This window comes from Zea mays, chromosome 7 (assembly GCF_902167145.1).
Source record: "Zea mays cultivar B73 chromosome 7, Zm-B73-REFERENCE-NAM-5.0, whole genome shotgun sequence".
Taxonomy (NCBI): domain Eukaryota; kingdom Viridiplantae; phylum Streptophyta; class Magnoliopsida; order Poales; family Poaceae; genus Zea; species Zea mays.
The window spans coordinates 70,726,300-70,740,675 of NC_050102.1; positions in this window are offsets into that span (position 1 = coordinate 70,726,300).

Here is a 14,376-nt window from a genome sequence, read left to right on the forward strand (position 1 = left end):
TATTACATTATATCCATGTTCCATTATTATATTATGTTATTTATGTTCATGTCAAGATCATTATATTATTTTAATTGGAACATGGAGCTTAACTTGAGAAACACGTGCCGCCACAAGGGTGGAATGAGACGCCCTTAGCTGACTAATTAGGAAAGCTAGTGGAAGACTACCTTACCCGAAAGGGGCAAGGGCAGTATGGGAGTTGCATGCAGGGAGGTTCTCGGGTTGATTTTGCTGCGATGGCGGTCAGACGAGAGATTCTTGCAAGTGCTCTTCCCATAAACTGTAGCGGGTTTTCGGAAGCTAGTGGAACTTTGTAAAGGCCTCGTAGTGGATCCCTAGCTATTCACCTCGGTAGTGTCTAAGGGTCTAGCTAACCCTAGCGACATAGGATACACGACTTGTGGGTACGGGGTACAACCTCTGCAGAGTGTAAAACTGGTATACTAGCCGAGCTCACGGTCAAGAGCAGCTCAGGACTCTCGCATGATTAAATTATGGAACTAAATTCAATTTGTCATTTGCATTGTATGGGATTTATTATTAATTTTGTTCTATTATTATTATGGTTTGGTATCTACTTATACTTAGTAACTGCTAATAAAATTTTGACCAACTTTAAAAGCAATGCTTAGCTTTAACCATTCTCTTTGGTAAGCCTTACACATCACATGAACTCCCACCTTTGGTGAGTTCATGCACATTATTTCCCACAACTTGTTGAGCTATGAACGTATGTGAGCTCACCCTTACTGTCTCACACCCCCACAGGTCAAGGACAGGTACCACAGGATGAGGCGCATGGTGGATGTTGCGATGTGTTCGTGAGAGGTCTAGGTCATCGTCTCCCAGTCAACTTTGGGTTGCTGGATCATTGTCTCTTTACGATGTAATTGTTTATTTATTTTGTACAGAACTCCTATTGTATAATAAAGTTGTGACATTCGTTTCTGTACCATTATTCATCATATGTGTGAGACTTGGTCATAGCACACCTGGTGTTTATGTTCGCGCCCGAATTCCTAAAATCCGGGTGTGACAATGTCATTCTATAATCTTTGTTCGTTCAGTCAGTCGTTGTGAACTCTTTTCTAATGGCTCTCTTCATTGACCGTGTTGTATCAAGACATATTGGATGGAGTTGTGGGGGATAGATATCCCCCGGGTCCACTAGAAGAAGTAAAAGACCTCACGAAAGGCCCAAGGGCCTAATAAATCGTAAGGTCATTCTTTCGTGGGCCTGGGGAGGGACAATCAGCAAAGCAGATCGACATGAGGCCGGATTAGTGCAAAAGCCCGGACGGCCCACAACGTCGAGCAAGCAACCACAACAGAGATCCGACTTTCCCGCGCTGGAGCCCCCATGCAACGGGGCCATGCGAGGATAGGTCGGCGGAACTATAAAGAGATAAAATCAAACAGTTCACTATCTTTTAGTTACATGTTGTTATCATATCCATGTGTATTGCCCCACGGTCGAGTATATAAGGCCTAGGGGGCACCCCTTCAGAACGATCGATCCTATTACTCAGCCACCCACCTCAACTCTCTGCATTCTCAATTCGGAGAGCTCCCTTGTAACCTCATTCACCAAGCATACTCACCAGGACGTAGGGTGTTACGCATCTCTAAGCGGCCCGAACCTGTAAACACCGTCCACTGTCTCTCGTGCATCTGGCGCGAACCATTTTGCTACAGTCGTCGACGCCGTCCTACTCCTAAAAACACCTTGAGGGGCAACCCCGGGTGTGTGGTCGGACCCAAAACACCGACAGCTGGCGCGCCAGGTAGGGGGTGTGTCGACGATCCAAGCTAGCTCAATGGCCGTCACCTTCCACAGCAAGATCACCCTCCGTCCCGGATCCGTATTCTGCTTCGGAACAATCTCATCCGTAGCAGATGAAGAGGGAACTCTACACCGCATTGCAGATCCGCCGGAAAAGAAGTCTCCTCCAACAAACTCCGAAGATATCGGAGAAGTTCTCCGGGAAAAGATCGCCTTCAGAAAGTCAGGGGCCGAGAGCCCGCTGACCCGGAGAACTCCACTGTCTACTTCCCCGACGAAAGAATGGACACAGATCGCGAGGAAGAAGGAGACCAAGGGGAAGCAAATTGTTCTTTCCGTTCCTCTGCCCTCAAAGGAGAACGGAAAGAAGGTCGCCACGACAGCAGCACCATTCTATCCTGACGTCCTCTTCATCGGGAGAGTGGAGTCGCCTCCCATCTCCGACGACGAGCCAACCGCACCCGGAGAAGAACCACCTCAACGAGAATCCCGCCGACAGAGAAACCGGCGCAGGAACGTTCGACGACATCACGCGGCCGGAGAACGGGATCCGGAGCAGCATGTCTCGCGGGACGAGGTCTCGGAGATAGGAGAAACTCCGGAGGAACGAGTCTTCAGAGAACGAAGGAACTCCCGACGACGTGATCGCCGCCGGGCTCAGGAACAAGCCGAGCAAGATGCAAGGCAACGCCGGGAGAATCCATTCTTCGGGCGCAACCTGAATCCCGACTTCGCCCGAGCCATGAACACGCCGAGCGAAGTTGGAGGAGTACTAGCTCGGATAGCTGATGGACTCCCTCGGACTCCCGACGCCGAGGGCTACCGACGACTGTTCACCCAGGCAGCCAACCATCTTCTACCGCTTGCTCACCCGCCGAATGATCTACGACACGCCATCAACAGTCACCGAGACGCGCGAAGCTCCATCAATGCTTCGCGTGAACGACAGCACGAGAACGAGATCCGCCGTCGGGAGGAGTACGACAGGGATCATGGCATCCCAGCTCGGAGCCAGGCCACCAGAACTGAGTCGGCAACGGCCTCGACTGGCGATACCACCCGGGGACGGTCGAGGAACCACAACAACTACTCCCCTCCCCGGGACAGACATCATCCACGACGACAGGAGGACACGTGTGGAGTGTCTGCCCTTACTCCACGCCTTAGGGCCATCCAATGGCCTCCTAACTTCAAGGTATCCAATGTCGACAAATATGAACCTAAGCAGGATCCAGGGGGCTGGCTAGCCGTCTACACCACCGCTGCTCGAGCTGCCGGGGCGTCCGAAGACGTGATGACCGCGTACTTACCCATTGTCCTCGGGCAAGACGCGCTGCAATGGCTGCGACATCTACCCTGACACTGCATCGACGACTGGGGCGACTTCAGTCGATGCTTCACCGCCAACTTCCAGTCCCTCTCCGACAAACCGGCGCAACCATGGGACCTCAAATCCATCAAGCGCCGGGGGGACGAAACTCTCCGTTCGTACCTTAAAAGGTTCCAGACCATGAGAAATCGTATCCCCGAGGTCACGGAGGCGGCCGTGATCGAGGACTTCTACAGAGGATCCAACGACTCGGCTTTCGTCCGAGCCATATTACAGAAGGCGCCGACTACCTCCGAGGAGCTATTTCGGGAAGCCGACCTCTACATCACCACCGACGAGCGAGCCCAGGACCTCATCAGAGGAGCGAAGCCCGCACCGGCAGCACCACGACGCGACGCGAACCAGCAGCCCGACAAACGCTGGGAGAAGAGACCTCGCGAAGAAGTACACGCCGCCGGACCACCAGCCTCTCGCGCCCGGGGAGGACCTCGCGGAGGCGAGCGCACGCTGGACGACATCCTCGACACCCAGTGCCCGTACCACAAGGACATGCACCACACTCTTCGGAACTACTGGGACTCCAAGCATTCCGTCGGGCACGGCTGACCCTTCCAACCTCTACCTCCTCCTCCGCCGAGGGGAGGACCAGAAGAACCACGACGACCCCAGCAGTAGGAGGAGGGAGGAGGAGGAGCTTTCCCGCGCGTTGACAGGGAGGTCAACGTCATCTTCGGCGGACACGGATCGCAGGAGAACAGAAGACAACAAAAGCTCAACGACGATCGCCAGATACTGGTGGCGACCACCGGTCCTCCCGCCCCGTACCGGTGGTCAGAGCACCCGATCACTTTCACCCGGGCGAATCAATGGCTCAACTTCGACCACCCAGGCAAATACCCACTCCTCGTCGATCCGGTGATCCGAGAGAGCAGGGTGAAGAAGGTGTTGGTGGACGGGGGGAGCAGCATCAACGTCACCTTCCCCCGGACACTCCAAGGCTTGGGAGTTCACCTCAAAGAGCTCCACGAGTCGGATACTCCCTTCTTCGGCATCGTGCCGACTGAGGGGGAATACCCGCTGGGCCACATCTACATGCTCGTCACCTTCGGAACTCCGGAGAACTACAGAACCGAGTTCCTGAGGTTCGAAGTGGCGAACTTCGACTGCGGGTACAACACCATCATCGGGAGGCCGGGATTGGCCAAATTCATGGCCATTCCTCATTACACGTACATGATACTGAAGATGCCAGGACCACAAGGAATCATAACTGTGCGCGCCGACTTCCAAGGCACCGTAGAGTGTTTCCGAGTGGCCATCCAAGCGGCCCTCACCACCAAGCCGTCGACAATTTCTTCAACACAGGCGAACTCTAAGCCTGAGGAGGACCTTGCAGCACCGGCAAACGAAGCTCAGGCCGCGACCTCTATGCGGCCGACTGAAGAAACTAAAAGGATCAACCTGGGGTTCGCTGATGAACGCAAGACTGCCATCATCAGCTCCAGCCTGGATGACAAATAGGAAAGCGCGCTCGTCCAGTTTCTGCAAGATAACCGAGATGTATTCGCATGGCAACCTGCGGATATGCCGGGAGTCCCAAGAGAACTGGCTGAGCACAAACTGAAGGTCTATCCCCAGGCAAGGCCGATTTGGCAAAAACTATGTCGCTTCACGCCCGACAAGAGAGAGGCCATTCGTGCCGAGTTAGCTCGCTTGGTCGCGGCTGGATTTATTAGAGAGGTGTTACACCCTGAGTGGTTAGCCAACCCTGTTCTTGTACTCAAAAAGAATAAAGTGGATTGGCGCATGTGCGTCGACTATACTGATCTCAACAAGCACTGTCCGAAGGATCCCTTCGGGCTCCCGAGGATAGATCAGGTGGTGGACTCCACCGCTGGATGTTCTGTGCTGTCTTTCCTGGATTGCTATTCTGGATACCATCAGATTAGTTTGGCAAAGGAAGACGAGGAAAAAACAGCGTTCATCACTCCGTTCGGTGCTTTCTGTTATACCTCCATGTCGTTCGGTCTCAAAAACGCTGGAGCAACTTATCGGAGAGCTATTCAAACATGCTTAGCCGATCACTGGGGCAAGCGTGTGGAGGCCTACGTGGATGACGTGGTAATCAAAATGGAGAACTCGGAAAACTTCATCGAAGACTTACAGCTGGTTTTCAACAGTCTGAGGCGGTATCGATGGAAGCTTAATCCCGAAAAATGTGTTTTTGGGGTACCAGCAGGAAAGTTACTCAGGTTTATTGTCAGCCACCGGGGAATTGAGGCTAATCTGGATAAGATTGAAGCTATCATGAAGATGGAAGCACCTCGATCACAAAAGAAGGTTCAGCGACTTACTGGATGTATGGCAGCTCTGAGCAGATTTATATCCAGGCTGGGGGAAAAAGGTTTACCATTTTACAAGCTACTCAAGAAGGTGGATAAGTTTCAGTGGACTTCGTAGGCACAGGAAGCTCTAGATGCACTGAAGAAATTCTTGACAACACCACCAGTACTGAAGCCACCACGACGAGCTACGTCGACTCAACCAGCTGAAGATCTGCTACTGTATATCTCTTGCACGACTCACGTGGTAAGCACCGCGTTGGTAGTCGAGCGAGCAGAAGAAGGACATGCCTACCCAGTGCAACATCCTGTTTACTTCATCAGTGAAGTTTTGGGTCCCTCGAAGAAAAAGTATCCTCAAGTTCAGAAGCTATTATATGCAGTACTTCTAACTGCCCACAAGCTACGTCACTACTTTGATGACCACAAAGTCATAGTAGTCACTGATTTTCCGATAGGGGATATTCTTCACAACAAGGAAGCCATTGGCCGAATAGCCAAGTGGGCTTGCGAGTTGGGATCTCATGACATCGAGTTCCGACCTCGCACTGCCATCAAAACTCAAGCACTGGTTGATTTCGTATCAGAGTGGACTGAACAGCAAGTACCAGATAACCCAGAGACTGCAGAAGTATGGCGAATGTATTTTGATGGCTCGCTGAAGCTGCAGGGAGCAGGAGCGGGAATTCTCTTCGCCGCACCTGGAGGCGAGCACCTCAAATATGCCCTCCAGTTGTTGTTTCCGGTCTCCAACAATGCAGCCGAGTATGAAGCTCTGATCCATGGATTGAACATTGCCATATCATTGGGCATCAAGAGACTGATGGTATACGGAGACTCTCTGGTAGTCATCAGCCATATAAACAAGGAGTGGGATTGTTCAAGCGATTCAATGGGAAAGTACTACACTGTCGTCCGAAAGCTAGAAGATAAATTTGAGGGTCTGGAATTTCATCATGTAGAAAGAGATCGGAACACGGCAGCCGATGTGTTGTCCAAGCTAGGATCGAGTCGAACTCAGGTCCCACCTGGAGTCTTTGTACAAGAAATACTACAGCCGAGCATCTCAATGGATCAAGCAGAAGAGTGTAATATTATAAATCAACCCGAGTCAGATTCTGATGACTAGAGAAGGCCAATCATCAGGTATATAAAGAATGAAGAGGAACCAGATGATAAAAATGCAGCTGAGCGCATTGCCATACAGTCAGCTCACTACACACTCATTGGGGAGACATTATACAGAAGGGGTGCATCAGGCGTCCTCATGAAGTGCATTCTCTCATCTACTGGGAAGCGACTTCTGGAGGAGGTCCATGCCGGGCAATGTGGAATACATGCGGCGTCCAAGACACTAGTCGGGAAGGTTTTCAGGTCAGGATTCTATTGGCCAACAGCGAAGAGTGATGCAGCCGAGTTAGTTCAGAGGTGCGAAGCTTGCCAGTACTTGTCAAAGCAACAACATCTACCAGCACAGCAACTGCAGACCATACCAGTGACTTGGCCATTTGCGTGCTGGGGACTCGATATGATTGGACCCTTCAAGAAAGCTCAAGGAGGATACACTCATGTACTGGTAGCAATCGACAAATTCACTAAATGGATAGAATTCAAACCCATTGCCTCTTTGACCTCAGCTAAGGCCGTGGAATTCATACAAGACATAATATTCAGATTCGGGATACCAAACAACATCATAACTGACCTAGGATCTAACTTCACAAGTTCAGAGTTCTTCGACTTTTGCGAGCAAAAAAGCATTCAGATCAAGTATGCTTCTGTAGCACATCCAAGAGCCAACGGGCAGGTTGAGCGAGCCAACGGGATGATACTGGAGGCACTCAGGAAAAAGGTCTTCGATAAGAATGAAAAGTTCACAGGAAAATGGATAAGAGAATTGCCCTATGTCGTCTGGAGCCTAAGAACCTAGCCTAGCCGAGCTCTGCATGGAAACACTCCTTTCTTCATGGTCTATGGGTCAGAGGCAGTATTACCAGCCGACCTCAAGTTCGGAGCGCCAAGGTTGATCTTCGAAAACATAGCAGAAGTCGAAGCCACCAGGCTGGAGGACATTGATGTACTCGAGGAAGAACGGCTGAATGCAGTAATCCAATCAGGACGATACCAGCAGACTCTAAGGCGCTATCACGACAAGGTCGTGCGTCAGTGATCCTTCTCAGTAGGAGATCTTGTCCTCCGCCGAATTCTAACGGGGGAGGGACGGCACAAGTTATCGCCCTTATGGGAAGGACCCTTCATAGTAGCAGAAGTCACTCGGCCAGGATCATATCGTCTCACTCAGATGGACGGCACAAAAGTCGGGAACTCCTGGAATATAGAACACCTCAGGAAATTTTATCCCTAGCTGTACTTCAAAAGCTATCGGGACGACGATGTACTCTGTAAAATGGAAATATGTCATCAATAAAAAAGGGCTTCAAAGATACTCAGTTTGTTCATGATTGACTTGCATTCTTACTTAACTCGGGGTGACCACTATGCCCTGCTAACGGAGCAATCGGCTTAAGTCGGCAACGACTTAAGGCGGTGCAACATGCTCATGCTTACTTAACTCGGGGTGACCACTATGCCCTGCTAACGGAGCAATCGGCTTAAGTCGGCAACGACTTAAGGCGGTGCAACATGCTCACGCCTACTTAACTCGGGGTGACCACTATGCCTTGCTAACAGAGCAATCGGCTTAAATCGGCAACGACTTAAGGCGGTGCAACATGCTCACGCTTACTTAACTCGGGGTGACCACTATGCCCTGCTAACGGAGCAATCGGCTTAAGTCGGCAACGACTTAAGGCGGTGCAACATGCTCACGCTTACTTAACTCGGGGTGACCACTATGCCCTGCTAACGGAGCAATCGGCTTAAGTCGGCAACGACTTAAGGCGGTGCAACATGCTCACGCTTACTTAACTCGGGGTGACCACTATGCCCTGCTAATGGAGCAATCGGCTTAAGTCGGCAACGACTTAAGGCGGTGCAACATGCTCGCGCTTACTTAACTCGGGGTGACCACTATGCCCTGCTAACGGAGCAATCGGCTTAAGTCGGCAACGACTTAAGGCGGTGCAACATGCTCGCGCTTACTTAACTCGGGGTGACCACTATGCCCTGCCAACAGAGCAATTGGCTAAAGTCAGCAGCGACTTAAGCCAGTGCAACATGCTCGCGCCTACGTAATACAGGGTGACCACTACACCCTATTAACGGAAGCAATCGACTTAAGTCAGCAGCGACTTAAGGCGATCTGATGCGCTTATGATTATTCATATAGGGATGACTTCTATATCCCGCAAACAAGTTTCAAAACCATCGCACATCATTTTACTACTGCAAATTTACGAACTGATGAATTCTGAAACAATATGAGAATAACAATGTCGTTCAAGTACTGAAATGACGTCCTCTAGCAAATGTCTGACCATGCTAACCGCGCGCTCAAAGCACGCAAAATGTTTCTCTATTTTGTGATATTTTTCTCAGGAGCAATCGATGAGGAAGGGCGACTCGAGGAATCAGGGGCAGCATTCACGTCAGCCCTTATATCTTCGGGAACAACCACGCCGGGTCTCCTCATCAAGATTCGCCCCGCCCGAATGGCCTTATCCATGGCTCTGTCACGCTGGGCTCTGAGAGTAACAGAAGTGTCTTCGGCAACCTTGGCAGCCAGCCGAGCAGTTTCTAACTCCTGGGCGATGGATTTCTTGGAAGCTCGGAGTTCTTTGATAGTAGCGTCCTTCGTTGATATCAACTGTTTGAGCCGGGTCACCTCATCCGTAGATTCCTGCAGCTTACAGCGTTGGTTGTCTAACTCTTCCATGGTGAAGCGATGACTCCTCTCCAGGATGGTCAGCGAGTTGCTAGAATCGCGATACAATCTGTCGAGACTGTCACGAGAAGCAGCAAGGATACATTTTTCTTCCTGCAAACAAAAGTCAACTTCCTCAAACATCAAGCAGGTAATAGGAGCACAACAAGGCAAGGCACAGTTTCATAAGTCACCTTTTCAGAGTTAAGCTGAGCGTGAAGGGAAGAGCTCAGTGCATTGGCGTCATCTAAGGCAGCAGAGACCTGAGCTAGTTCAGTCTGACTTTGAGAATACTTTTCTTCAAAGTCAGAGCACCGCCGGACTAATTCAGCCTGACCTCGAGAATGTTTTTCTTCAATAGTGGAAATCTGTCGAGTCATACCTAGCAGGAGACAACCAAACAAAGGGGGTTAGAATGTAAAGCAGTTTAATAGTGAAGACAAAGAGAAGCAAAAAGCACTAACCAGCGTTGGTCGCCTCCAAGTCAGAGACACGAGTTGAAGTAACACTGGATTCCAACGTGCAAGAGACGAAGCAACTTCTGGAACAGGAGCACCCTGTAACCTCAGCTGGCTAACCATCCCGTCCACCAAAGCCTGATAAGGAGAGCAGATGAGTGTAATGACAGCAGTTCATGCGGTGGAAAAATCAAGGTAGAGTATATCACAGTACCTGGAGGTTGGAAAAGAACGAAGGGACCCCCAAATCATGAGAGATCAATTGATGACCGGGCGTAAGGCTGCCACCCGAAGCAGCTTGCAACGAACCAGCAGGAACCAACTCAGTGCCATCAACAGAGCCCACAACTTGGTCAGCGCGGACGCTGCCCTCTAAGGCGACCCCCTGGTCCAAAGCTTGGGCTACCACCATGCAGCCGGAGTGCGGAGGAGATCCCGCATGAACGTCCATGGAAGTACAGGAGGGAGACCCCGCTCGGACACCCTCGGGGGCTGGGTCATAGTTTGCACTGCCCACTTGAGCCGGATCATCCCCGGCAGCACCCTCGGGGGCTGGGCAGTGGATTACACTTCCCACCCGAACCAAGTTATCCCCGGCGACATCCTCGGGGGCTGGGCATGTGTCAACACCATCCTTGGGGTCCAAGTTCTCTGCGGTAGCCACTTCTAAGGCTGATGGGCCCTCAGTTACTTCCATGGGACCAGGACGATCCAAGACAGTCTCCTGACCCTCGAGATCGCGCTCTAAGGTCGACGAGGCACGGGATGACCTCAACCCAGCATCAAGCACATCAGCACAAACCTCCATCACACCATCATCTGCTGGCTCCGATAACAAATCCTCTGGAACCATATCCTCAAGAGTCTGATCAAAATTCGCCAGGGACAATTCCTGCAGACCAATGAGAGCAGACAAAGCAGGAGAAGGAACTCCACTACTTTCACCACTAGCGATGAACTGCCGACTGTTTTTCCGAGTCAAAGGAACTTCATCCTCTTCCTCCTCGTCGTCTTCATTAGCAACACAGGCAGCACCCCCATTGGGATCAGCAACAGATGGAGCACCCACATTGGGATCAGCAGTAGATCGGGCACACCCATTGGGATCAGCGTCAATAAATTCAGTCATAGGCACTTCTTCAGCAGCAGGAACCGAAGTACCAACATCCCGATCCAAACTGGATACTCGCCGGAGGCGTCTCTTTTTCTTTTTCTGCTCATCAGCAGAAGGATCAGGTTGATTAGCTCGGCAAGGGCGCCTCGGGCGAGTACTGGCAGGCTTCTGAATATCCAAGGTCGTATCAGCCTCTGGGAGGGGCGCCACCACCGATGTCCCAGCAGGAGCAGCATCAGAAGAGTCCTCAGCCAGCAAATCAAGCATAGCACTTATCTCTGCATCACTAGGATTCAGGGGCAGCTCAAAATGGACTTGCCGTTCATCATCAGGAATCTCCCCGAGCGAGGCAACCAAGGCGCTAACTTCTTCAGCAGAGGGTCGCACTCTAAGGCCCAAACTGCCATCAGTGACAGGTGGATTCGACACAAAAAGAGTGAAGGCTTTGGGAGGAGGCAAGTTCCAGGCTGAGTATGCCACTAGGGCACCAACATTTGACACCTTGCCTCTAAGGATCATCTCAAGTCGGTTCACCAAGTCTACAAAGGGAATTCTTCTGTTGGTAACCCGAGTTGAGTCGGCTAGGCCTCGATACAGATAAGCCGGGTATGCCCTGTCTTTCAACGGCTGAATATTCTTGAAGACAAAATCAGCAACCACAACTTCAGCAGTCAGACCCCTCTCCTTCAGCAACCCAACTTCAGCTAGCAAAACACCTGCCTCAGCTACCTCCTGATCCGTGGGGGACTCGGTCCAACTCGGGGTGCGAACGTCCGGCTGTCTTCCCGACCGAGGGGGAGAGAGTTTCCATAATTCTCAACAATGAACCACTCCAAGCGCCATCCCTTGATACTGTCTTTGAGAGGGATTTCGAGATACTCAGTTTTCCTCCCGCGGCGCATCTCCAAGCTAGCACCCCCAACCAACTGATGTTGTCCCCCGGCCATCCCAGGGCGACAGTGATACAAGTACTTCCACAACCCAAAATGTGGCAGCACGCCAAGAAAGGCTTCGCATAAATGAACGAAAATGGAAATTTGCAGGATAGAATTGGGATTCAGATGGGTCAAGTTAAGATGGTAGAAATCAAGGAGGCCGCGGAAAAAGGGAGAAATGGGAAGACCGAGGCCGCGGAGAAGGAAAGGAGCGTAAATCACGGACTCATGGGTATCCTCAGTCGGGACAGTAACCCCATGGCAAATCCGCCAAGAACTGAGTTCCCTCGGGGGAAGAACCCCGATGGACACGAGGTGGAGAAGTTCGGGCTCGGAGATGACAGACATGTGGTTACCTGCGAAAGGCAACTGGCTGTTGGGGTCGATTGGAGGAATCATCGCAGCAGACAAACTCGAGGCTTTCCTCTTGGGCGCCATCTCGATTCTACCGGCGAGCAGAGTGGGAGGCAAATTGCAAAGAGGATTCGGAAGCGAGAAAGCAAGAACTAGGGCATGGAAAGCAGAGGTGGCTAAAAGCGCAGCACTTATGGGATATTCCAGAGCCAGATACCGTTTCAAAAAGCGCCCAGTCAGCACCCGGCGGTTATTTCCAAAACACCGGCGTGCCACGTCATCACCCGGCGGTTATTTCGAGAACGCCGGTGCGCCACATTATCACTCAGCTATTATCCTCAAGGTGGCCCACACAGCCCGTTATCGCTCTGCGTCACCTCTAAAACGCTGACGTCGCCCTCAAGTCACTCGGCGTTACCTCTAAAACGCTGACGTCGCCCTCAAGTCGCTCGGCGTTACATCTAAAACGCTGACGTCGTCTTCAGTCGCTCGGCGTTACCTCTAAAACGCTGACGTCGCCCTCAAGTCACTCGGCGTTACCTCTAAAACGCTGACGTCGCCCTCAAGTCGCTCGGCGTTACATCTAAAACGCTGACGTCGTCTTCAGTCGCTCGGCGTTACCTCTAAAACGCTGACGTCGCCCTCAAGTCACTCGGCGTTACCTCTAAAACGCTGACGTCGCCCTCAAGTCGCTCGACGTTACATCTAAAACGCTGACGTCGTCTTCAGTCGCTCGGCGTTACCTCTAAAACGCTGACGTCGCCCTCAAGTCGCTCGGCGTTACATCTAAAACTCCCACATTGTCTTCAGTCACTCGGCAGTTACCTCTAACACGCCGACGTCGTCTTCAAGTCACTCGGCAGTTATCTCTAAAACTCTGACATCATCTACAAGTCGCTCGGCAGCTACCCCTAAAAGCATCGATATGATGCCCGAGTTATTCACTTACTATTCCAAGGGAATCAACTTCACGAAAAAAGGTGGGACGAGGAATGTTTCAAGAACTTTGAGTTATGAATATCAACGAGCAACCATCATAGAGAAGCCAACATCATTTCTTCATTAAAGGGAAGATATCATACTTACAAATCAACTCATTATGAGTTCATACTTCCCTACTACTACTACTACTACTACATTACATTATACTACAACTACACTACACTATACTACTCTACACTACTACATACTACTACATTATTCTAACTATACTATACTAACATCTAATGACCAGTGGCATCTAGCCACTGGCCCTACTGCTGCCGCCCCTGTTGCTGCCCTTGCTGCTGCCGCCGCCACCGCTGCCGCCCCTGCTGCTGCCGCCGCCGTTGCCCTTGCTGCCGCCCCCGCCGCCACCGTCACCGTCACCGCCGCCACCGCCTTCGTCGTCGTCGTCGTCATCCTCGTCGTCGCCGCCGCCGTCCTCCTCGGACGAGTCCTCCTCATCCGAGGAGTACACCGACTCATCCGAGCCCTCGAGCCCGGAGCGCTCGACGGCCCGGATGTACGTCCAGACCTCCGCCGCGAGCCCCTGGGAGTCGTCTGAGTCGTCAGACGACTGACGAAGGGGGATGGGAGCCGGAGACCCCTCAGACTCAGAGGAGAACTCCTCCTCTGAGTACTCCGAGTCACCAAAATCCTCTGATGGAGGAGTTGGCTCACGCTTGCGCTTGTTGTTCTTGCCCATGGTGGAAGCGAAAGGGAGAGGAGAAAAGCAAGCAATAGAGAACAGCAAGAGATGTGAAAAGGCCGGAGAGACAACGACATTATTTATAGAAGGAGAAGGCAACCGCTCACCTCCAACCGCGGTCACTGAACAGTCGCAAAGCATTCAATAAGCACTTCAACCCGTCTGAAGACACGTCAGGCGGCTGACGCCGTTTCACGCAACACAACACCCATTGGGACTCCAGTCAACAGCGTGGAGGATATGATTACACCCGCCGTCACATCACATTACTACTCAGAAGCAGCCGGCTAAAACACTCAGCGTACCAAGCCGTCCCTTGCCCACACCCATTGGGGGGGACGCCCAGGAATTATCAGTATATTTTTCAAAACTGTCACATCCGTGCAGGGCATGCAGTGAATACCTCAAGACAAAAATGAGATATCAGTAAGGAACAGAGGAAAGCCAAATATAGCCGGGGAAGTACAGAATCTGACCAGCAGAAGCGACATGAAGACTAGACAGGGAACGTCCATCAAATGTCCAACCAGCCGCAGACCAAATA